Source organism: Athene noctua, chromosome 1 (assembly GCF_965140245.1).
Source record: "Athene noctua chromosome 1, bAthNoc1.hap1.1, whole genome shotgun sequence".
NCBI lineage: Eukaryota > Metazoa > Chordata > Aves > Strigiformes > Strigidae > Athene > Athene noctua.
In genome coordinates, this window is record NC_134037.1 from 78996118 (window position 1) to 79021197 (window position 25080).

The window sequence follows — 25080 nt, forward strand, 5'->3', positions numbered from 1 at the left end:
TGGACAAGAAGGGTTGCACAGGGGCTTAAGGGTTACTTCAGCATTCCAAACAAAAACAAAAGGGAAAGAAAAATGAAACTGCATGTGCAGATTTATTGTGAACAGTAGTGGTAAGAAACACAATTTTGACATGTACAAAAGCTGGGTTTATTATCCCCTGGAGAGAAGATGAGTGGAAAAGCTGACATTGGTTGCATAGTGACATTTCAGGATGGAAGGCAGGCATGTCGTCAATTAAGTCTAGCATTTGTACCCTGTAGTGTTTTTCCCCTCAAGTACTTATCTAACACTCTTTAGAATATGTTCACAGCTGCAGCTTCTATTTCTGCCATTAGTAAACTTTTCTACTCTTGCTTTAAAGGAACATGCCCTAAACTTCCTTCCTGGTTCATTCTTTCTGTAATTTGGCAGGATCTAACACCTCAAATGAAACGCAAATGTTTTATCCTACTTACTATTTTCAGCCCTCTTCTAACTTAAAAATTCCCCTTCCTATTTTAAAATGAACTCACTGTCAGTCCAATCAGTGCTTATTTATTCATTGCCCTTTGATTTCAATCTTGCATTTACAAGCCATATTTTTTCTAGAGTTACCCTAGATGAAAATAGAAAGAACAAATACAATATTTGTGTCTCTCATATTACATTTTCTGCCTCTCTTTCACTGTATCTATAACCATTTACCAGTTCCCTAGTGTTGAAAACAAGGTGTTTTCGTAGGACTTCATTCTTTACTGATGCAGGCATGTTTTATTCTCTTGACCACTGTACCACCAAAGCATCCTCAATATGCCTAACATAGTAGCATATTGTGAGGGTGCAGATTAGCTGGATTTTACAGCTTCAGAACCTCAAACAACCCAAAGGTCCAGACCATTTTCCCCTTAATGACAGTGAAGTTACAAACCATGATCTGACTTGCAGAGATTTACAGCCCCTACTACCTTCTAAGTTCACTTGAAATCATATGCAGCTGCTCCAGTGCTGAAGAATCAACAGTAAGGCAACTTGGCCCAAAGGACTACACCTTCTATTCTCATCAAGGAGTTTGTAGTAAGCCAGAAACTGAACAGCTTCCCAATTATTGCTCTATAACATAAGGAGGAACTCTACTTGTCCCTCCATAAACATGATAGTAGCTTTGGCTGGAAAATAAAGGGGTTTTTACCACAAAGCAGAAAAGCTCTGGATATTGACTTACACTATATCAAAATAAAACAAAAACACTGAAAGGATTTTCAGGCCCAAAGAAGGTTTTATAAGTTGGAGGTTTTGTTGTTCTTTTAACAATTTGGCTCCAAAGTTTTTGCTGCAATGAGTCAATATCCTTCAACAAGAAGTGTAGTTCAAGCTCACATGAACTACTTATTAACAAGATACACAGTAATATAAACAATCGACTCCATTTTTAAAACGTAGTCATACACCCAGTGGGATATGTGAGAGGCAGAAGGGCATGTTTTTCTCACACAACTCCATATTCATGTTATTTGACCAAAAACTGAATCCAGATTTTATGGTTGTAACAAAAATAGAGGAATCAGCCCATAGTGGTGTCTTTTAGGGACTTATATTTGGAAAACACAGGCTAATAGTTAGGAAAATTGATGTAAGACAAGAACATTATACGTAGATATGGCTACTCAGCAGCAGAGGTAGGGGGTTTTGTTGTTGTGTGAGTTTTTTTAAGCCAGTTATAAGAGATAATGAGATAAAACCCTAAGTATTCATCTGCTAACACTTAGAACCATTTGTGTAAGAGAGTAAGAAGATTAGAGCAGATAAATGTTTTTATGAGTATTGTGAAAGTGTGCAATAGACCTTACAATGTATGCTGATATTCTAAGGTATTTTATGGAATAGTTTGAGGATGTTCTTACAAATTGCAATGGCTCTTGTATATGAAACTGTGTCATCTGCAAGAGCCCATTTCAGGACATTATCTGCAAATTTGTTCCTACTTGTCATTGGTGGTAAATTGCTGTCATTAAAGAGATGCCTACATATAAATCAGCCAGTGATTTTGTCCTGGTATAGGCTGTGTTCTCTCATTTGGCAACTGTACAGACAACTGTGTTGGGACTAAAACAGAACCATACACTTTTATACTCTTCGGTGCAGAATCTGCTCTATCAAAAGCCTCAAGACACAAACACTACTATTGATATCAATTTTAGGAAACATCCCCTAAATTTGTTCCAGAGCTAAAGCACTTGTAAAGCAAATGACAAAATGCAGTGGATGAACAGTTTCTTCCCTCTGCATGGGGCATGTTGGTGCTCTCAGGGGTTTCCTTCAGCACGTTCATTGTTTTTCTCAGCCCTGCTTTCTTGTTCCAGCTGCAGAGCAAGTGATCTGGAGCAGATCTTGTAATTCCTGAATTTCGTCTCAACTGTCCCACACAACTGTCATTGTCATATGCAAAAAGTTTCCATGAGCAAAATTCCCAAGGAAAACAATGTTTGCCACCTGTCTGAAATCCAAGATGGAAAACAAAAGTGTTTCCTGAACTTTAGCAAAAAACATTGAGGATACAACAGGTATCACAAAGTCACTCTGTGTTAATGACCCTTAATTGCTTATCACTGTTTGCTCCCTCATGTCAACACCTTTTGGAATTTCAGTTCAAGTTGAAGACTAAAAATAACAGAGAATACACAATTAAATTGACAAAACAGAACACGTGTTGATACTCTAACATATCCCAGTGGGCCTTATCTATTTCTTGCTAAAACTAGTTCATCTTGGAATAAAATATTAGCACTTGCACTACAGGAAGCTGCTGTCTCTTTTGCCAGAAGGGCTAAGGACAGATAATTTCTTTCACTAATATGACTGATTAGACACCCACTGGGCTAAACAAGAAGGACGTTTATGGGACACTCCTTTAGGTTGGGCCATAATTGTAGGAATGTTTCTTTGACTTCACCTGTACCACACTGCAGTAAATGTACCTAAGCCTCACTAGTACAGTTCTGGAGTTTATAATAGCTTCGTGGCCATCTATCCACCCACTAGCTCCACCATCTTGATATTTCCCCTATGAAATATTCTTAGAAATCCCAAACACATACTTAATCTAACAACAGTACTGTTACACTCTATTTCCATTTGTTTATCATTTCTTTCTTAGAGAGACATTTCCATTAAAGTCTATAACTCAAAAGCCTTGTGAGTTCATTTAGGGGAGCCAGACCATGGCTTTTAAAACTCAGACCTCTAAAAGCCAGACACTGTTTACATTTAAGTCAATAACAAAAGCTTAGCCTACTGTAAAAGGAAGGAAATGCAGCAAAACACAGGTATTTCCTTTTGTGTTAAAGCAGTCAGAGTACAGAGGAACAGTTTTTGCCAAATCTGCAGAAGAATATATAAGCTGTTGGATGTTCATTCTTCATTGTTCCTGAGGATCAAGGATAGATGGGGAAAGATGATGGAACAATTATGTCACTGGAACAGAGATGACCTTGTCTCAATTCTACTTTCCCTGATTTGCTGCTGACCAGTGTTTTAGCTGCACTTTGACTGTTCTCACAAGCAAGCCACAGCACAGCAAAACGCTTCTTGTGAAGCCTACAAAAAGGGGTGTGGAGAGAAAAGGTATCCACTGACCTTGATGCTACAGCAAACTGTTCAGTTTCCTGCTTCTCTTCTTCAGTCCATGTCTGGGGAAGTTAGAAGAGAAGAGGATTACTGATTTGAAAAGGTATGCCAGATGGCAAGAGGAAATGGGATGTCCAAAACTGGAAAAATTAATAGTGAGGTGGGCCAAAGCCATAAGAAAGTTACTACCTCTTTTCTAAAAACAACATATCCAAAAATAGTATGATTTTTCAATTCAGCTGACATTTAGCTCCTTCCTTTAGGACACTGCTCTACCACTGAGTGAAAAACAAAGGTCTCCCCTAGTCACAGAATCACAGGCTCAAGTCAGAAGAGACCTCTGAAGGTCATCTGGTCCAATCTCCCTGCTCAGGCAGGGTGTCCTAAAACAAGTTGCCCAGGACCATATCCAGATACTTACTACATGTGTGTGTATCTATATATACACATGTGATATATAGAAAAAGATAGGTAGTTTACAAAAGAGATAGGTAGTTTACATATAGTTCATCTATATAGATGATCTACATTGAGATTATATATAAATACTAATTATATATTAAAATACCTATACACATATAAACATTAATATAATACCTATTCACATATAAACATTAATGTATAATAATTATATACATATATAAAAATACATAGAGATATTATACAGAGATATACACAACAAAGTGCAGACAACAGCAGGACTCAAGAATCCTAGAGGGCTATGTGGACTCGCCCTGTAGACACTAGAGGAAGGGCTGTGACCTCTGCTAAAATTTCTTGAATTGCACCTGCAGCCCCAGAGGGGAGCCACAGGCTCTGTTCAACCGAGCCATTCTATACCTAGATCTCATCATATAGCACCTACAAATGCTAAACACTCAGAGCCTTGATGAAGGCACTATTTTTTCTCTCTCATACAACCAAAGTCACAATAAACTTTGCACACACAGGTAATATGGTAACCCTGATCTTTTTGTAAGATGAAAGATATCCCCAAAGTCAAAAGTGGGACATCACTCCAGCATTTTGTTAACATAACAGGTTGTGCTTTGTGGCTAATTCACTTTAGTATTAATCCATAAGAAGATATTCACAAGCTGTAAGTAATGTGAGAGTGATATTGGTTTCAAAGATGACAATACCTATGTAACTGCTTACACAAGTTTGTGCATGCAGTAATATTTTGGGGTTTTTTGACACAGGGAAGTTATTAAATATTCTTGTCTCACAGTGATGGTCCTTTGGGGATTTGCCACAATTTGCCCTCCTCAAAATTAACTCTCCAGCTCTGTTCAAGGCCATCACTCTATGTGCCTTCCTGGCTCATCTGAAAGGAATTACTTACCTATTTACTCATATAATCTTGCCAGCCTCTCCACATGAACACACCCTTCTCAGGAACCTACACTTTTTTGTAGCTCCATATTGTTGACTCTCTATTTCTTCTCAAAGCATAGCATTCCTCTGTTACCCAGACTTCTTTCTTTCTCCCTCCTGCTTTGATTTTCTTGCAGTAAGATGCAGTTCATTTGAAGAAAAAAATTACAGCACATCTTTTCTTAAGAACCAAAAGAATAAATATGGCAGGAGTGAAATATTAATGTCTCCTCTTACTGTTTTTCTTTGATTTTGGCTTTTCATTTAATTTAAAGTCTAGTCCTTCTTGCAATGGATGTCTGACTCTCCTGTTAATCACTGCTTCTTTGTCCATCCTCCCACACTGGACTTTAGAATATCCCCACGATCCATTCTTACATCTAACCCTACTGACCATACAACCACCAGCACAACAGCTTCAAGACCTGGGGGGATAGAGCTACTGTGAAAATGTGAAGACACTATAAGATAATTCAGGAAGCAGAGGTAAGATGGCAAGTTCAAAGACATCTTTTGAGCTCCTTATATACAGAAAAGAAAGATTCTTCCTCTTTCAGACACTGTTATAGGTCCCTTCCAAATACTAATTGAAAAACAAGGGAAGAACCCTGCAAATAAATCACTGAGGATTTCTTCCTCAAACAAGATGAGATCATATAGACCTCTGGAAACTTGATCTCTGACTATGCGAGTTGAAAATCACATTTTTATGCCCTGGGCAAACCGGGGTCTATTAAAACTTGAGATTTCTCTGCCCCTCTTCCCTAAATATTAGCAAGGGCCTTTTGACAAACTAGATATTAATGGCATTCTATGAACTGATACAAATCACACTAAAAACACAACAAGGTTTTTCACTAGTACTTAGATGCAACAACACTAATACTGGTATCACTTGTGATTTTCTTGTTGTCAGTTGTTGGTGTAAGGCCAATAAATATAGTCACTTGTTGTATTGCTTTTAATCCGGAGTTGCTTTGCAAACTGCAGCAGAGAGCAAGCATTAAGGTGCTAAAATTAGTTTGTACTGCAATAGCAACAAATTAAAAATGGCACACTTACACCAAGCAGTGTACAGTTCTGCCAACTGATTTATGAGATCAGGAGTAAAAGAATTTATCACATAGCATTATCTCTGTCCAGATTTAATACCTGCTCTGTCATCAATGCACAAAAAAAAAAAAATATAGGAGTAGAGAAAGGTCTTTTCCAAAGACAAGAGCTGTTTACAAAGGAGTGTTTCTCTCTAAGACACCTTAATAAAATAAGAACCTCAGTGGTCTAAATCTCACAACATAGTGAGAAATCTGTACGGTGGTGACTTTTGCCTCCAGACAAATATTTTTAAATTTGTTGTCAAATGATGAGAGGACTGTCCCATCACCTCCAGCTGTGAGGAACATATTAAGCTCTGGAATGTCTGGCATCTTTGCTCCCTGCTTCTGTCTTCCAGTAGCTCAGATTTAATGGCAGACTGAGATGCTTTGCCGAAGTTCAGAACACGTTCACCATTAACTCAAAGTCTCCTTTCAAAAATAAGCACTGACAAAGGACAGAGAACTACTTTGGTTACAGTATAAGAAGTCATAAGAATAGAGAGAAAGGGAAAAGATAGTTCTTGATCTATGGTGAGGCATCATCTTGTTTTGGGGTTTTTGGGGGTTTTGTTTTTTTAAAAAAGTGATCAGACTATCAGCAGTACATTAATGTAAGAACCGCTGCCAAGTTTCACCTCAGAGGTAACTGCACTTCAGTGACAGATGAGTATGTCCCTCTCTACTGTACACTGAATGCATTCAAAGACTGTATTGGAAGAAAGGTTGTGAACAAAAGAGTTTATTATAATGGCATTCATCTGAAGAGAAACAAGAATAAGTATGTACTCAGGAGACCATAAGAAGTTTATCAGCATTACCAGCTTCTACTCTCATTATAATCCTTGATATAAAAATGATTTGGGTGTTTTCCACTTCCGCTATGCATAGGCAGTCAACAACACAGAAGTTCTAATTCACAGTCTTACAATAGACAATTCATGCCCTATTTAGTACTAAGAGTCCATGAAATTCATTGTTGGAAAAATATCAGGAGATCCACATTTTAAAAGGGAGGGTGAAGAATTCCAGAGACTTTATTAAATCCTAGTGAAAGGTTGAACATTATTAAATACTAGGAAAAACGTTTTTACATCAACTCATTTATAATTATGCCAAATACAAATGAGTACAACCAAATTTGTAAATCCAATGTCAAAAGTCAGCAAAAACATTTAAATTTTTAAACTCTAAGTATATCTTTAGGACCCACTAAATTCAAAACCTGCTTAAGGTCACATAAATTGCTGTGGTCAGGCTGGGGAAACTTGTCTATTTTATGCGTTTTGCTGAGTTGTATGCTGCTACACTTTGTAGAAGACCTGAACTTTGCTACTGGCCACTCTATTCTTAATTAAAACACAGTTTTCCTTTCTGAATACTCTCAGACTTTGGAAAAGATCACCTTTAGTATTAGCTCATTTCTAATTACAAGTCATACATAGTCTTAATGGAGTACAGCCAAGTGCAGAACCCCCCAGCTGTCTGTCACTCTACAATCACTCATCTGAAATTAATAATGTGAATATATTTTTAATTAAAAACTATTAAAAAATGTTAAGGGACCTTCATATGGAGATATTTTTTTTCATTTCCTAAATTTAAGCATCAACAAAGCAAATACAAGCATCACCTGAAACTGCATTTTAAAGATTCTGAAGCATAACTGATAATGTGATAGAAAAGAATAATTTGTTAGGGATTTGACCTAGGGCAGGTGGGGGTGGGGGGAAGACACATTTCCATACACCTATTAGGACCTTAGCTCAAGCTTAATTTTACAGCTAAATCCAAACATTCCATGATAATGAAAAAATAAAAATAAAAATTAACCGTACATAGTCACTGTACTCAAGGAACATATTACAGTTGGTATTTGGTGTAGAGAATTATTTTGCTCCCACATGCAGTACAAAATGGCACTAAAAGTTTCATAGGCCCTATGGCAGTTAAGGAAAATGAAAATATCTGTACATGTGCACATTAGTTTCCACGTAGTAGATTTATTTTCATTTCAAAAGTGGTTGCTGTTCAGCAATCCAGACTTTGTCTCAGAATTTGCAACTCACACCAAGCAAATTTTAGGCCTATGGAAACCCAGTAATTTTAGCAGAGGTTTGCCTTATGCACAGCACAGACATTGACTGTCTTCCACATCTTACCAAACCTATTGTTTCTATTGTTGTAAAAGATTAGATTATTATGTACTTTTCTCAATAAAAATACCAGTGTTTTCTCTTCCAATAAGCAGTAAGAGTCAAAATATATCTTTAGTTCTCAGAGAAAAATGTAAGCAATGCCCCATAATACTGAAACTGTCCCTGCAGTGATCTCACGTCGAAGTCAAGCCAGCTTCCTCAGCTCCTGAACCAACATTTGCAGAGTCTCACCATCTTCATCTAGCCTGCTCAGTCTCTTGTACATCTTTGAGTTAACAAATTCTCTTTCAAAAGCTCTTCATCTGAAGCCTTTAAACATGAGGATGTTCAACTACGTGTAGCAACATGGTGTAATACAAGGCCTGAGAAAGCACTCCAAACCCTAGTACATGTAAGATCAGCTTCAGGGTGTTGGAGACTGGACAAATGTGGCTGTGCTTAGACACAGGCTTATGATGTGAGCAGGGTTGGAAGCAGAGCATTCCCTTCATCACTTCTTTTTCCTATCAAGCATACATCCACCTTTCTATTTGTAACTAGTTGTTACACTGGGTGAGTAGGACGATGAGGCTGTACTCTGTGACTGTACTGACTTGTTTAAGGGTGACCCAGAGACCCTGCCCCAAGAGAGTGTGAAATGATCCCACTTGAAATCCTCCACAACACTGAGCTATGGAGCCTTCCTACTGCAAATAATGTAAAATATCAAGAGCAGCATTTCTTGTAGCACCAGAAGAGTCCCAGTGCATTTCACATATCCAAGATCTTGACTTTATATCTGTAGCAAGACAAAACAACACCCCATAGGCCCCTGTTGGAATATTAGTTGAATACTGACACAGAAGCAGATATAATGGCCAACTAATAAATGAATCATTGACAAGTGTGGAATAAACAAGTGGGCAGGTGGAATAAACATATGCTGTTTGCATATAAACATGAGTAAAGTGTGTAGGCATATTAATGGGTGTTTATGCATCTCTTGGACACATGTACATATGTAATTGAGACATCATTATTACATACACAAGGTGCATGAGTAAACTGAACTTCCACACACCTTTTGATATAGAAGGTCAGTGTTTTGTAGTAATTAGTGGTTAATTGTATTGACATGGGTGTGCTTGGAAGGTTACTGTGGTTCCCTGATGTGCTCTAACTCATTCAGTTTCAGTAAGGGTAAGGGCGACTGAGCCTGTGCTATCAGTTATTTCTGTGAGATGTGAGAGATTTCAAAGAGCAAGTTAATCTCCAAGCCTAGTTTTTCATCTCACTAGTGAACATTTGGTCTGGCCTTTGTTATTTTATATCCCACACCTTTTGTTATTTCTAGGCTTCTCTAAGAAGCCTCAGCAGGAGAAGAGGTCACAGTGCCATAAAAATACTACTGCTTTTGAATAATTTATTTCTAATTTCTGCACTTTAGAATATCTCTGTGTTGTGGATCCCACTTTCCCCTCCCCCATTCACAAATGATATTTTATCACTCCGCTGTATTCTAAGAAAAGTCAGCAGCCAGCTTCCAATGATGTTAAAGCCCCAGCAGAATGCAAAGGTGTATAACAGGGCAACCACATGGATCTTGGGGAGGAGAAGGAGGGAGGAACAATACCGCTAGATACAGAGATTAACCAAACAAAAAGATAAACAGAATAAAAGCCAAATATCTGAGGAAGCTGCCAATGCAAACAAATCTTTATTCTATTTGAGTCACTTGTTCATTTCTAGCCCCTAGTGCTCGTAGCTTAAGTATTACCATTAACATAATGATGATCAAACAAGGAGATGATTTCAGGCAATGCCTTGCACTGAACATTGTTTTAGAGCCTCTTTGCCCAAATGACTGAGAACGGAGCTTCCCTCTCCACTGTTAAGATTTTCTTCTTTCAGATAAAATATGAGGTTATTAGTTCTGACTTTTCCTGCACTACTCCCATTTCATGCCTAAACAAGGAAAATCTTACCTAGGCTGCTGCTCTATCACCTCTTCTGAAGTGATTTGGGATCCCATCAAAATGTGCACTCTTTTAGTGGGTATAAGAAAAATGCAGTTGTAACCAAAGGCTACTGTTAAAACGGAGTAGCCATTCTTATATCTCAGTTTGCAAAGGCAGGCACATATTGTGAATAATCTTTCTAAAGACAATGGAGAAATCACCAGAATTTTTCAGTGGTACAGAGGAGAAACTCAGTAGTAAGTGGCCTTGTCTTTAATCCTCTTACACTCATATCTGAAACGATGGCTATTCTCCAAGACCTCACTGCCCAGGGAGCATCTGGTAAAACAAACCTTATAAAATGAAAGGTGACCAAAAGCCATACAAGGAAGATATAAGGAAAGAAAAAGCCAAAAAGACATCCCAGTGGAAAAATAAGCATGATAGATTTGAAAGGCCAATGTACATGAGAAAACAAAAGTTACTTTTTAATCCTTAGTTATATGTTTTGGGAAAGGAATACAAATGATAAATATCTGTGTAACTACACCAAGTGTTTTCAGGAGTGTATTTTCAGGAAAAGGTTCAATTGATATTTTATTACCTAGATTACTGAGACATGGCAGATATCATTTTTCAATATGTTGTAGTACTTAGGCTCAAGGCCAGTGGGTAGTCATAGCACGAAACCTTGAGAACTCCACTGAGCCCCATGGAGGCACTTAAGAGTTCTTACATATCTATCTATCTAGGTATTAAAGTTTGTCCTGTAGTTGTTTCTCAAATCCATTCAGCTATGGATTGACCAGAGGCATGTAATATGTGACTGCAGAGTGGCCTTGTCATAGGGTGTCTGACCATTACTGAAGCTTGCTTCTGTTGCCAAGTGTTTCTTCTGCTTCCGTGCACTTTATCATCCAACAGCATCCTCCCTTATTCAGCACAGCACAAGTAATAAAATGAACAATGTCCTTCAGGGCTGAGGCTTATGTGCTATCACTAATTAGCTTACAAGGCTTCCCACCCTAAGGGATGCAGGAGGTAGACCTGGGAGTTAGTGGCTTGGAGATTAAATTTAATATTACGCATGTGGATGTAATGTATTTAATATGTATTTCCCAATACATTCACAGGAAAATTCCAAAGAGATTCACGCCACTACTAATGATTGCTTTATCTGGGCTAAGGCATGAGAAGGAACAAAAGGAGTATTTTAAATAGGAATTCCCCTCAAAGGAAATCGAATAACCAACATCAGATAGCAGCTTAAAAGTTCAGCATGCCTCTGAGTTGAGCAAATCTGTTCTTTGTTGATGATGGGCAGAGGGGAAGCAGGAGGAAGAAGGAAGAGAGACAAAAACTCAAAATAGCATGGGTCAAAGCAGTAACACTTGAGCATGTGTCATGACAAGAGTGCTCAAAAGGGTTAGCTGAGGGTTTCATTACTTAGGAAGATAAGCCACTAAGCAACAGAGAATATCAAACCCTTATTTTTGGTAGCTAATTTCCATTCAAAAGTTGGGATATTCCTAAATGTTGACTTTCTTTCCCCATTCATCACTTGGCACTTCCAGCCTCCTCAGCTTCCCATTGAAGAGCCAAGGCCAAGATTATGACAATTTGCAGGTCTATATCAATGAAGATCTTTGCACAAATGCTTCATTAAAAGTGAAATCTCACCATTAGATCTATCCTTCATCATTCCCACCATGCACATCTTCATTGCTTATTCCCCACATGAAAGGTTTTGTATATATTTCCAAAGGAAACTTTATTTTATATTGCTTGACAGCCATCCTTTTTAGATTGCTTTGCTCATGACACCAAAATCCAAGGACAGCTCAGGAAAATTCTTTGTCATAAGTCCCTTGGTACAGCAGTATCTGTTCCAGGATACCAAAGATCTTATTCCTCTTGCTCCTGCCTGTCCTACTGGTAACAGTAGAATCAGAGACCCTTGTTACAGGCAGGTCCTACACTTCATCAGGATAAGCTCTCACTTGTCAGAACTTCCCTTCTTCCAATGCCAATTTATAGAAATTTAAATCATTTGAGAAACACAATTCTGAATTAATGTTTGTCTAATTACTATCCTCCCCAAAGCCCACCTTTCCAAGACACTGGATCTCCAGTGAATATAAACCCATGTCAAAAGATAGTACTACATTAGTTTATTGTTATACCTCTGGCCCTTTCTCCCTTCCTCTGGTAATATGCCATGAATAAAACACATTTGCCAAGCTTAGATGAGTTAAAAACCACGATTTGCCTCAGAGATGCACTACTCACTTTTTTTTTTTTGTTTTGTTTTGTTGCTGTTTAAATAATGACCAAGGTTAAAAAAAAAAATGGGATATAAATAATGGGAAGAATTGGTGAGTGTTCTGGTCTTATCAGGTTAGTGCCACCCTATTGTACCTCTGTTGACCCAAACCAGGAATACCTTATAGAGTCCAAGGATGCTGACCAAACTCAGTAGCACCACTTACAGAGTAAAAGGTTGCTTCATAATAGTAAGGATGCTACAGGCTGAGCATAGATGAAATATTCCATACAGTGTTTAATTAGCCAGGGTTGGTGGATACTCCTGCTGATAAGCTGTCACAGCTGGAAGATTCTAGAGCAGAGAGAACAGGTATGGAAGCAACTGCATTACATAGGAAATGAATTTCAATTGTTTCTGGCTGAAATTTGCCTGTTTGAAATTTCTCACCATGGAAGAGAACTAATTAAGTCCAAAATGCTCCTGACTGTGGTGGATGATACTAATTTTTCTCTCAGACAAATTGTAGGGTGCTCAGACATATGCAAAGCCATGCAGAAAAGTATTTGTGTGAGTAGGTCATATGAAGTCTTAAACCCTGCTACACATGCAGCTGCAAAAGTTCTCTTTGCTCATCATGTAATTTTAGTGGTGGGTTTGTGGCTATGCGGATGAGAAAAAAAAAAAAAAGTAAAATAAATAATCTTATGTTTCCATCCATTATTCACAATAAGCGTGCAAAACATGTATGCATATCAAAATGAACTTTTCCACAAAAAGCTTTTCTAACTTTAGTTGAAATAGCACAGCAGTAGGCCTCCAACGATTCCTCTGGAGTACCCAGGACTAGACTCTGCTAATCCATAATGTTTCATTTTTCTAACTGTTTCACTGCATCCAATTTGTATGTCTAGAAATGGAAAACTTTAAGTTATTCTGGTCTCAGTTACAGTTTACCAGAAGCCCTGGGGAAGGCAGGTCTTTAGCCAATGCAGCATATCCTCCTCCATCATCAGTAAAAAGTTGTATGGACAAAGGTTACAAGGAAAACCACCAAAATGTTATGAAATATTGTTATGTGGCAAAAATATGGTTGTATGTAACTTCACTCATTTTACAGTAGCCTTTACTATTTCTGCAGGATCCACATTTTGTTCATGTGGGGACTGGCTGAGCAGTCATTCATTACCGTGGTGTATCTTCACAGCATGTGGTGACTTATGACTCAAGCTCTTCCTGAAACAGAATGATTAATCTTCCCTTGGCTTTTCTATGGCAATCCCCATGACAGTGCCTGAACAGGAGTTAATATTTACAGCCTTCAAGTGAGGCAGAAGCATTCCCTGCATTCTGCAGATGGGCAACAGGGACACAAATTTATTAAGATCAAAAGTTTTCTGACTTTAGACTTCACAATTGAACACAGGCTTTTTTTCCTGGTGTGCCCAGTACTACACACCATCACTTATGTTCATAGCTTAGCTACAAGAAATCCAGTTCAGCTGAAACAGCTCCCATCTTGGACACCATAAATGGCATACAGGAAACAATGGCAGGAAATTCCTTACCAGCCGTGACAAGAAAGGAAAGATTTGAAATCCCTCACCTAACATCACATAGGATTTCTATGGCAAGAAGAGGAAGAAACTCCAACTCTATAGGTTGATATTCAAGGATGTGACCCAAGAAATTGTAATTTCTCTCCTTGCAGATGCCTATCTGATTCACTCTGCACATTTAAAAGAATACAGACATTAAGGCAAGGCACTTACAGGGAATGTTTTCCTTTGTTACACTTTTGTCACTTCTCTTTTTGATAGACTCATCCCGTACACAAGTCAAAAATGCTGAGAAAAGGGTAGTACTTGATTATATAAGTAGACTGTAATATTAAGCATGTCTGTAGTGGAGCACACCAAAGTTGTACTAACAAGTTAATTCTGATATTTTCTACTTTTTGCACATTTGGAGGTTGGTTTGGTTTTTTTTTTTTTGCAACTTCACTATCTTTTCACATGGGTATATTTGTTTATTTGCTTTGTGTTGTGTCTGTGCAGTTGCCATGGTTTTTAAGAGGGCAAACTAAGAAAGAGAGAATTTATCCCAAGGCATCAGACTGGTCATCAGTAAGGCTGTAACCTTCACATCAGCCACACAAACATCTGCTGTTTCAGATGAAAGGTTGATAGCAGGAATAGCCTGTCATTGTTAGCACAGATCAGGTTTACAAGGTTTACAGGTCAACAAGATTAGCACTATTTTTCTGACTGACCTGAATATTGTAGAAGAGAGTCTACATATTTCATGGAAAACAGTCTTGACCTAAATGTTTTTGCTCATCTGTAGGCAAGGTTCTTTTGGAGCAATTACATACTTCAGTTTTGTAGGCATTCCTTCGCTAAAAGGCACCTTCAGCTGATCTCAGGAAACTGTGGCCCTTCCCACAAGGGCACATGCACTTGCCTACATTAACTCTGTTTTCCCACACAGATAGATGTGCTACTTGCCCCACCCTGCCTCCCCTTCCTGTTTATCTCCTCCTCTCATAGCAGAAAGGTGGAGATAGATAGAAGAGAGACTTTGGTGTTCCCACAAGACCTACAGGAAGGTCAGGTACTGTTGAATAAGAGGGACCAAGGTCCTTTTTGTGAGAAAATATTCCAGATTGCACTAGTTAATCCTCCACCATTTTCAGACTTTGATTTTCTTCTTATAGAATACATTTTTATTAAATTGACTTTTTAGTAGGATTTGCTGCAACAAAATTCAAACAAGACTAGCCTTTTCCACAGGAGAGCAAGAAAAAGTATATTTGGGCACAGTGGAAGCGGGGACGGAAATTCAGCCAACATTAACCAGCCTACATTGTTTGTTGGACTTGAAAACTTGCTCATTCTTGTGTTCACAAGGTCCTCTTTTTGGGGGGACCTTTTTAAAAGAAGCAAAGCACAACACAGGAAAAAAAAAACCAAACAACCAAAACTCACAAAACAGTAACTCCCCTCCCCCCAACAGCAATGTTCCCATTGGTTATTGAACAAAGCCTGTCTCAACTCTATCAGCCTATGTTACTGATACAGATTAATACTTTGACAGATTACTGTGTTTTAATAATATCCAAACTATAATCCAAACCACGTCAACATTTCAACACCACAGCACAATGTAGGTGACTTAATTTTCTCAGAGAAGCTAAACATCAAGTCAATAAAAGGTTAAACTGAATAGTATGAATTATTATAATATTCTTCTTAATCTGTTACAAGATCAATAACTGGTGTCATCATTCATTTTTTAGAACTAAAGACACTAACACTATTATTCTAATAAGAGAGAGAGAAAGTATATCAACTTCCTGCCATTCCTATTTTATTAAATTTGGAAGTTTTGAACTCAAATCAGTAAAAGAAAGTAACCCAATGAGATCAAACTCCAAACATTCTGTTGCTACATAGAAAAGAAATTACCACTTATTTGATTAATGGCATATTGGAAAACTATAGTACTTTTTTTCAGAGTTTAAAATACAGCATTGAAATAAACTGGGTTTTGCAATAAATTTATCATCTTAGTGATCTTTGCAGTTATAAGAGTGTGATACCTTTCTCTTTCCTCTAACTCCTGAGCACTTTTTCTCAGTTGGTATTTTCTTAACTCATTACAGGCTGTCAGGGAACACTATGGGCCTGTTTCTCTAGAACTGCACATTTGCAGAGATGTAAAATTACAATAGAAAAAGTGGATGTTAAGTAGTAGTACACCATTTTTAGGAGGTGCTATTTCTTTCCTGTTCATTTCGCTTACTGTTTTTAAAAAAGTTCCTCATCCCCTAGTTGCAAATGATCTTGCTTGGTTCAAGTCAGCATGCAGCTCAGCTAAGTGCACACTCTCTCATAGAAGCATCTGAGTTTTGCTTTCTATATTGTTTGCTTTGCTTCAGCTAAAGGTCACAGAGAATTGGCTTGCCTACACTTAAAAGGATTTCCCAGGAGAACTATATGGGCCAATACTGCCAGGAAAGACTGGGTTTTACACTGTTGAAAGCTTTCTTTTGATAGTGTAACTTAAAATAGTCCCTCACATGGCACTGGTCACAACAAAAAGTCAAGAGTATGGATGTCTTTAGTAGGACTTATATATGCATAGTTTCATCACTTCAGCATACAGTTTTCTGAGCAGTAGATTAAATAACAGAAGAAAGGATAAATCCATATGATACCAGAAAATTAAAAAACTAAAACAAAGCCAGTTTTGCAAGGTTGAAGCTGAAATTCTATACCTTTGGAAGGCAATGGCGTAAAAGACTCAAAAGAGCCCACAGTAACTCTGTAGAAGATTTAAATGGGTCTTCAGTAAAATACGTTTTCTGTAGATGACCTATAACCTGTATCATGATCTTTTGAATAAAAAAATGTGAAATAGTGAGATATAAAAGATGGTAAATGTATCGTAGTGAATCCTGAAATGTAACAGAAAAATGCTCTCCCTGCAATAAAACAAAGTCATACAGAAAAATAACAGAGATGAGCTAAATCAGCCTTAGAAATGTGATTCAAGTTTGGTGCTACTACCATGTAATATTTTGAAGTCTGTATTGTTTTCTTACAGACTTGACAATCATCAAGCCCTTGCAGGCAAAAATCCCAATTCACCACCCAAACAGTGCAAGAAAAACAAGCAAAGGAGAGACAGTTTTGTTTGGCAGGCTTGTGGGTGATATACAGACTGTGACGTAGCAACACTCTGCATCAGGAGTATGGCATCTAAAATAGCTGTATCAAGTTCCAGGATTTGATTCCATGTTTCCCAGATGAGAAATGGAAGTAGAGTTGTGCAAAGCTATTTACTCAGAAAAAGCTCTGATGTAGCCAAGAACACTCTCTAAAATTAATTCAAATGTGGTTATTAGTTTTAATTATCCACTCAGAAAAAGTTTTTTTTACACATTTACATAGTACTTGATATTAATTTCAAAACACTTGTTTTAACTATTTCCTTAGTTAAAAAGTACTAAAAGAATAAAACCTAAAAACAATTTTATATAAGCAAAATTGATTTTTTTTTTTTTTGACAGCCACAAAATATTTTGTTCTCTTTCTTTAAGAACCAGGAAAAATCTTTCTTAACAAGTCCACAAAAGCATAGTCATTACTGCTAGTATGCTGATCTGTCCAGCTCTGACTGATTCCAAACCTGGAACTATTTGTCCAAACTTTTTGAGATGGCAGAAATTCACACTTTATTTCATAAAATTTCAGTCTAGCCTGAACTCAAACGTGGTATGATTATTTACATTTCTGACTGGAACAAGAGACTTTTTCCAGTGGTGATAGCCCAGAAACCATAATCACCAGTCATAAGTGATACCGCACAAGCTAAAAAATTAAAGATTCAAACAAAAACTCATACCTGAAGGACATAAGAGGCCAATGAGAACAATTGCGGGAGAACTGAGCACGTACACGACCAATGTGATCAAGCAATGTCCGTTTATTACAACTAAGAAAGCCCTTTTATAATGTTCTCCCGCACACGGGAGTAACATGCAGTACAAGAACTCAAGATTGGACAGTTAACTTAGCCCGTGCTTTAAACCTTCTTATGCTTGGATAAAAAGTGCCACATCAGCCTTGCCAGGCTTCCTGCCTTGTGTAACTTCCTCTTCCGTCCCAATCCCTTCCGGGGGTTGTTTGTCTCGTCGAGTTTCTCCCCCCTCATTCAGGGTCACATCCTTATCGCATTCTTGCTCAGGCTGAGGCTCCTATCTGTCTTGTTCTCATGCAGGATTGCTCACATGTCCATTCTCTTGCAGAAAGCCCTCTAGAATCCCAACAAACAATGAAATATATACTGCACTAGATTTACTGTAGGTGGATTTTAGTATAGCATTTGATATAAGGATTCTGCCTTACAAACTTAATTCAAATTGGCTTGGATAGGAGCAGAGTTACCCGAACAATAAATTGGTTGAAAAAAATCTGTAAACAAAGAGTAGTGATAAATGTTACCATATGAATCCAGAGAACCATATAGTGCAGTGATATAGAGAGATTAGGGTTCTGCTTTTCCTCTTAGTTTTCATCTTTGTTCAGGCGATGGGCAGTAAGTACAATTTATATATATATATATATACACATATGTAAGAAATATATGTACTCACACACACACACACGAGAAGAATAGCAAACTGGGAGATCTTGCAAATTCTAGTGAAGAGAGAGTCATGCTATAAGGGAATCCAAAGTCTGAAAACAGATTGTACATCTTAGGAAATTATAATAGAAGCTTATGTCAAGTATTCACTAGTAAGAAAGCATAGTAAGGGTAACTGAACACTACCTTAGAAACAAATATTCAGTGCTGTATGCTAGCAAGAAGTGCAACACAATCTGGGGATGCACATACTGAGGTGAAACACAACACAGCAAAGCAGAGAAGGCTGGGAAAGATGCTCCTGGAATATAACATTCAGTTCTGTGCTCCTCAGTATCTAACACAGACAAATTAGTAGTAATTCAGAGAGGAGCAAAAAACCTGCTGCCTAATGGTAGTAATATCTAGGCCACGATTCCACTGAAGTCAGTGACAGGCACCTACATACCTTTGAGGATCAGGCCCTCAATCTCATGTAGAAGGATTTGCTTATGAAGAAAGATTAAAAGGTCTAAATATGAACAGCTCAGCTATGCTCTGACTAAAGGAAGACATGATAACTGCCTATAAATATTTGAAGGGTATAAACATTAAGAAGGGCGATGAATTATTTAGATTGGTACAAGGGATATAACGAGGAGTAATGGGATGAAATTAAGAAAGTGAAAATTTAGGCTGCTCTCTGACAGCGAGGTATATTTCATCTGTGAAATAATTTACACTGAACATCATAAAAAACTTCTTCAATGTGAGATGTATTAACCTGTTACAGTCTCTCAACAGTAATGTCAGAAGTCCCATCTTTTGGGGGCTGCTAAAATTAGATGAAAAAAAGTATAAGAAAATGAATAAAAAACTACCTTGCGTTGGTCAAGACACTCTCTGGATGACATAACTAATAAATCTTCAACTCCAACTTCTCAGACTCCAGTTATCTTTTCTAGCCAAGAGCACCAGAACATTTCCAGCATAATCTTTGTAACCAGGTAAGAGAGGTAATACAATCTTGGGAAGTAGATATAATTTGCTTGGGATGGAAGGCATCATATTCACCTTTAATTACAATTGTTATCCAGCAAGTACAAGACAGAAGAGTAAATTTCCTGAGGAGCACACAAGCATTTGCAATCAGCATTAGGACAGATTAACAACTAAGACTGTGGTGAGGGGTGGAAGAGGACTAGCTAGAAAATGAACTTGTACATCACAGAAATACCATTTAGGAGGCAATCTCATGCCTCTAAGGTTGGCATGCAAAATTTTGCAATTTCATCGGTTGGTTAGTGTCTGTTCGAGCATGGCATGCCATAAGTGAACATCTAGTTAGAGCATGACCTTGTCCATTCACAAAACAATGCAGTGCTCTGGAAAAGAGAGAGTCAGAGTCCACTACCCCAAGGAATTTCATCACAACTTCAGAAAAAGCAACTTCGAAGTCTAAATAGAGCTTTCTTTCATCTCTGTTAGAAGTGCTCAGCTAGTACCATAGCTTACAAAGTTCTAATTTTCACTCTCTCCATGATGGATTTACCATCATAGCATCACTATTTGCTAAATCAAATTTTGGAAGTAATTCAGCAAATAGGTTCTTGGGCAGAGAGTAATTTAATATTAAGCTGTTTTATAAAAGCAACAACAACACAAGAAGGCTGTATATCTCAGGAATTCATAGGGCAAAAGATAAGGTGATTCTGGGTGAAGAGAATCTATTGGGTTTGCATGGCAAGGTTTTGGTAGCAGTGGGGCTACAAGGGCGGCTCCTGTGAGAAGCTGCTAGAAGCTTCCCCTGTGTCCAGTGGAGCCAATGTCAGCTGGCTCCAAGACGGACCCGCCACTGGACTGTTGCTGCAGGACAGCAATTGCAGCCAGAGAAAGGAGTGAGAACATGTGAGAGAAACAACTGCAGACACCAAGGTCAGTGAAGAAGAAGGGGGAGGAGATGCTCCAGGTGCCAGAGCAGAGACTTCCCTGCAGCCCATGGTGCAGCCCATGGTGGGGCAGGCTGTGCCCCTGCACCCATGGAGGTCCATGGTGGAGCAGAGATCCGCCTGCAGCCCAGGGAGGACCCCACGCCAGAGCAGGTGGATGCTTGAAGGAGGCTGTGACCCCATGGGAAGACCACACTGGAGCAGGCCCCTGGCAGGACCTGCGGACCTGTGAAGATTGGAGCCCACGCTGGAGCTGCCAGGACTTGTGATCTCGCAGGAGACCCATGCTGAAGCAGTCTGTTCCTGAAGGACTGAGCCCCATGGCAGGGAGCAGTTTGTGAAAAAATGCAGCCTTTGGGAAGGACTCACATTGGAGAAGTTCATGGAGGACTGTCTCCTGTGGGAGGGACCCCACGCTGGAGCAGGGAAAGAGTGTGAGAGTCCTCCCCCAGTAGAGGAAGGAGTGACAGAGCCAACGTGTGATGAACTAACCACAAACCCCATCCCCTGCCCCCTTGTGCCACTGTGAGGGAGGAGGTAGACAAAATCTGGAATGAAGTTAAGCCAGGGAAGAAAGAATGGTGGTGGAAGGTGTTTTTAAGATTTGGTTTTATTTCTCATTATTCTGCTCTGATTTGATTGGTAATAAATTAGACTAATTTCCCCAGCTGAAGTCTGTTTTGCCCATGACAGTAATTGGTGAGTGATCTCTCCCTGTCCTTATCTTGACCTACAAGACTTTAATAATATTTTCTCTACCCTGTCCCATTGAGGAGGGGAGTGATAGAGCAGCTTTGGTGGGCAGCTGACATGCAACCAGGGTTAACCCACTACAGGGAGATGGGAAGAATATTTAGCTATTTGAATTCACTGTAAGAGGAAAATGGTTCCACTTTTAAATAATTCCATTACTTTTTATAGTCAATTAAAATGGAAGACAGTAATATTCAGCATATCTCAAGAATTCATACTCAGCATATCTCAAGAATTTATCTCTAAGAAATGGATCCTGAAGATTTTTAGAGTGCTTTTCATACACTTGATCTTGCACTACACAAGATAAGGAACCATAGCAGAAGCATCTCTCAGATCAACTCAAACCCTTCAGTTAGCTCTCTGGCGTACAAAAAAAGGTGATACCTAACTCCCAGTTTTACAATATGTGTATTTGTGTGCAAACTCATTTTTAATAACTTCTCTAAATGCAGCATTTTCAAGACAACAAAGAAACTTTAAAGGAGTGGCATGAATTTCTAGCAACTAAAATGGTCACACAAAAGTTTTTCCCATATTAGAGACTAATGGCACACCTCAAATCACACAAACCCCATGGTGGAACATTGATAACTCAGAGTGCCACCTACTAAGTCACAAATGTTCCTTTCTTTATCAAACCAAGTGTTGACCAGGCTAAATATTTCCCATTTTGTGATACTTGATAAAAAAAAGGCAGCAGTGTTACAGTTTAAGGACAATATGTGGTACTACGACCTAATTAATTTGGACTGGAATGCCAGCAGCAGTTTGCCTTTTAACTGTACTCTAGTCCAGGTAACCAAATTTTTTGTACTTTCACTCCTCCTCTAAAGAACCTGTGGACCAAAGGGTTTTCTTTCATAGAATTGTAGGTAAGCTTGTCAAGGGAGACACAACTGAAATTAACTCAGTAACATTTAGTTAAGATTATTGCCGGAAGAAGAGCAAATTTGCGAGTTTTTTCCCTATAATGGGTAAAGTTAGGGTAGTTTTTGTTCATTCTACAGTAATAACTTGTATCTAATATTCTAACACAGTATTTTTGTAATCAGCTACATGTGCATCTAAATATTGGAATCAACTACACTTGTATGAACAGAGCTTGCCCCAACCCATCTTTATGCAGTCCCAGAGGATTCAGTGAGCCAAATTTCACTCAGTAATACCAGCTTTAATCCAGGGAATCTAACTGGTCTCAGTGACTTTGCTCCAGAGCATGGAATATGCCTTAGTGTAACTTCATAGCATATAAATCAGGATGTGACATGTCTCCTGCAGTAAACAGTGAAAAAGAATGTTCAGATGTTATGTTATGACACTTTTGCAGGTTGACTTTCTGACTTCAAAATTTGAGAGGCTGAACAGCAATGATCAAATTTTCTTTATTTTCAACCTGCATTTTATATTAAAAATCAGACAGACAAACAAACAAACCATCACCTTGCAGGCCAGCTAATGCTTTATTCCAAGTGTAGATTACAGAAAGTAGGGCTGGAAGAGACCTCAAGACACTACCCAAATTCATCCCCTGCTCCAAGACAAGAGTCTATTATATATCAATCTGTCCTGACACAAGCTAAGAAACATCTGATAATTGAAGTTATAAAACTTATTATATAAAATCCATTTCAGTGTTTAGTTGTTCTTCCTGCTAGAAATCACTTAAGCCCAAATGCATAAAAATATTCTGTATTTAGAAGCTGGATTGAAGCGGGATTTGCAAGTCCAGAACTGAGACCTTCAGACCACCTACCTAGCTGTCACCCACTTTAGAGGTACATCTCTTTTCCATATCAAAGTTCCCCAGACAGGTACCTCAGTCTTGCATTTGTTCATACAGAGAAGCATCCCACTTTTGACAAGCCTGAGTGACTCAGCGTCTGGTTCGTGCTTGCACCATGCTGGAGTCAATCAATAGGGAAGGCAGATGGAGGGACTCAGTCTAAAGCACACGGTCTTGGCAATACCATCAGATCAATTTTTGCAAACCTACAGCACTAACTGCCACCTTCCCTCAAAATGAAAAAAGATAGAGGAAGGAGAAAGAAGAAACAGGGCACTTAGGCACCCCCTCTCTTTATCCTTCAATCCATAACTGAAGCACTTTAAATCAGGGTTTTGGAGACACATCTGCAATTTCCTTCTTCCAATTAAAAAAGCGCTCACCCACCAAGGTGGTGAATCCCAATGTTGTTCATCCACTTCCACTTAACAGGCTGGACAGTAAGCATAATCAAAGTTATCTAAACCCCAGCTAATTTTAGAATCACTGATTAAAAGCCATTTTGAGAGACCATCATAAAGGCTTTGTGAGTCACCAGGGGCCTAGAAACTGCCTTTGGGACCCCTGGTCTTGGGAAGCATCTCACCTTTGTGACCTGCAGCAATATCCATGGAACAGTGCTGACTGAAATAAGGAATGCTTTGAGAGAAAAGACCTCTTCTCTGGACCACAGAATTTGAAGATACTGTCAGCAAGTTACAATAACCCAGAATAATTTACAGCCTAAAGATCAAGACTCTCTTAAGAGAGCAGGACATGAGTTCAAGACCCCAAGGCACAGCATGACTCTGAACTTTCCCCTTCCCCACCCATACTGATAAGTGATCTTGTCTTCGAGTATGAAGCTAAGGATCCCACATTCCTTTCAGCCTCTGTGTGGGGTAGGTCTATTATTGGTTTTGTTTCTTGAAAGGAGTGACTTATGAGTTATTATGTTTCCATTTTTCTTTTAAAAGGCATAGGCACTTACAATCAGGACTGAAAACCAGTGAATTCAAAAAAGGGTAAAGAAGTTCCTTGAAAGCAAGAAATCACAACTTTAATTTTTCTCCCACCTCCCAGAGTTGTATAAAACAACATTGTCTCCAGCAGATAGCCTCTAGCCAATCCATATTGGCAGATTTGAAGAAGCTTGGTGATAACCAGCTGATCCTGAGACTAATGCTCAAACCAGTCTGGAGATTAGAGCGGTTTTGTCAGTCCCTATTTTTGAGACAACTAGCTTTCCCAATGTGTTGTATAGGGAAGCTTGATGTCTCTTGGTGAGGTTATAGATTTCCCTGCAGCAGCCAAACACCTAAAACATTGATGTTACAGCATGTAGAGCCATAGCAGATTTCTGATTCTGTGCATTAGCCCAGTCTGTGTGCTGTATGATATATTGTAATGAAAGTTTCAGAAATAAAACCTGACCAAGAAAAACTCTAGACTACTTAATTATTAACAAAGATTAATCATCAGATTGATTTCAGAACTGAAAGAAAATGCTAATATTTTTTAAAAATACGTTGCTCCAGGAACTCATGACTTGAGTGCCTTTGTGTATAGACCCTGCCTAGCAGCTCACACTAGGTGTTATTGGACACATTTCAACACAGAGCACCGATTTCAGCCATATTAGCATTAAAGACCTAAGAACTATGTGAGGAATTGGCACTATAAACAGAAAATTCACAACAGGTGCATAATAGGTACTTCTGCAAAATGTTGTGGACCTTTATCACACCCACACATGACACATTTATAATAACTATATACAGATAACTGCTGGTTTCTCAGAGAGTCCACTGTGTGTGCTCTTTTCAGGTTCAGCTTCCTAGAAAGTTTAGTTTCACCCACAAATAAAACCTTGCCCTCCTCCTGTTTTTTAGAGGCCATAGAGATTAGGAAAAAAAAAAAAAGAAAAAAAAAACAGAAAAAAGCGTTTATCTTAAATGTATTTCTGTTGATTTCAGGATCTACAACTTTCTTCCCACTGTTATTAAATGTCAGATATGAGTAGCTTGCTTCAAGTAGGTATCATTTTA